Source organism: Calidris pugnax, unplaced genomic scaffold, assembly GCF_001431845.1.
Source record: "Calidris pugnax isolate Ruff unplaced genomic scaffold, ASM143184v1 scaffold56, whole genome shotgun sequence".
Classification (NCBI taxonomy): Eukaryota; Metazoa; Chordata; class Aves; order Charadriiformes; family Scolopacidae; genus Calidris; species Calidris pugnax.
Genome location: NW_015090839.1, coordinates 13096743 through 13098325, shown reverse-complemented (window position 1 = coordinate 13098325; position 1583 = coordinate 13096743). Strand labels below are relative to the sequence as shown.

At 43.5% G+C, this 1583-nt stretch overlaps 1 long non-coding RNA gene across 1 annotated transcript in view; it reads right to left on the bottom strand.

Annotated features, from left to right (window-relative positions):
- Positions 1-1508, bottom strand: part of LOC106888061 — a 6545-nt gene extending 5037 nt beyond the window's left edge. Inside the window, exons 1-2 of the long non-coding RNA XR_001412028.1 lie at positions 1309-1508; positions 290-368 (exon numbers count right to left, since the gene is read on the bottom strand). This is a non-coding gene — a long non-coding RNA (uncharacterized LOC106888061). The remainder of the gene's footprint in view (positions 1-289; positions 369-1308) is intronic.
- Between the last annotated feature and the right edge of the window lie 75 nt (positions 1509-1583).

Sequence of the window (1583 nt, the reverse complement as noted above, 5' to 3'; positions counted from 1 at the left end):
GGAGGGAAAAAACAAATAGCATTCACCGATGACTAGATCTCTAAAAAATCTGTTAGAAAACTACAGCTGTAAAAGTAGGAAAGGATTTGCATAACCTACTGCTCTGTAGGTCTCCGCGCACCCAAAGGATTAGCCAAGCATTCATTACCATGAATATCTTGAATTACGTTACCGATTTATACGACAGAGTATAAAATACTGCACAAGAAGACTGGCTTTTTCCCTGCGAAATGAATCGACTTAACCAGTGCTTGAAAGAGATCTACATACTAAGGGCTTTTTTACTCACCTCTCTTTACAGTCCCGTGAAAGTCAGTCACAGCAATTCGGTTGCTCTTAGGACTAGCTTTAATCTTGGAGGAGATCCTCTAGGAAAAAAAACACGGGTCTGCTCTCCGGCTTCTGGCGGGTTTTAAGCAGGGTGCAACTCTGGCTAAAAGTAGGAGAGGGACTTTTCTCCGTATTCCCCCCGTATTTGTAAATGGAGCCCTGCTCTGCGGGGCTCGGCGCTATCGGAACACGCAGGAATGCCCACTGGCGTTTGTCAGCCCTCCACACTATCTTTCTTTATATGTGAGGGCTGATTTCCCGCAGACATCATTGTTATGATGGCTCATTTAATCAAACTGTTTAATTGCTCCGGTAATCACTATCATCATCACAGGTACTCAATCATTCATCATTTTGGAGGGGTTTATTGACCTCTGGAGCTCATTCCCTACGCCTATTAAAATCAGGCCAAATATCTATAACTACCCCTTGAGTCATTTTCTTAAAGTTTAAAAAAAAAAAATATCTTAAAACCCTCGTCATCGTCAGGAAAAGCAAATCAAACTCAAACAAAACCTATCTGAATAAATCATATTTTTTCTGCTGTGTATTTTTAAAAGCCCTCTATGTATGAGGCCACATTCACAACTGGGTACATAATCATTGATAAATCCCACTATTAACGGGATAGTCTGTTTTAGATTTTATGTGCAAGGGACCGTGAACGAGGGTGGGGGGTTGGGGAGGACAAAACTGCAGCAATCGATAGTTTGACCATCGCTCCTCCCCTAAACTTCAAGCATCCCCCATGATTGATGATCCCGGGTAGCTTTGGTAATTGACTGTTCTGAGGTAAGGCATGGTTTAGCTCCAGGAAAGTGATTGGGCGAGAGAAACACACCAAAATTAACGTGTGTGTGTGTGTGTGCGTGTGTGCTCGGAAAAGTTCATTTCGTGCTCAAAGGTGGGGGGTGCATCATCTCACTTAATTTGCTAAATAACCCCACTGTAATTAGCACTACCATTAGAAGGCATTACCGAGCTAATACTCCAGCATACATTCCACAAACGCGACGTCGATATATGGCAAAGTCCAGCAACGTACACACGGACATACAGCGCTCACCGCCGGATCCGCTCCCAAATGAACATGCACAAAAAAAAAAAAAACCAAAAAAATCTACATAACATCTGGATCTCTCCTACAAAAGGCTGAGCATGACTTTGTTTTTAAGCCCTTTTCAAAGCCTGGCAGCCTAATCGCAAAACTAAAAGGGATTTCCCCCTCTTCCCCCCCGCCTCTCCGCCCCCCC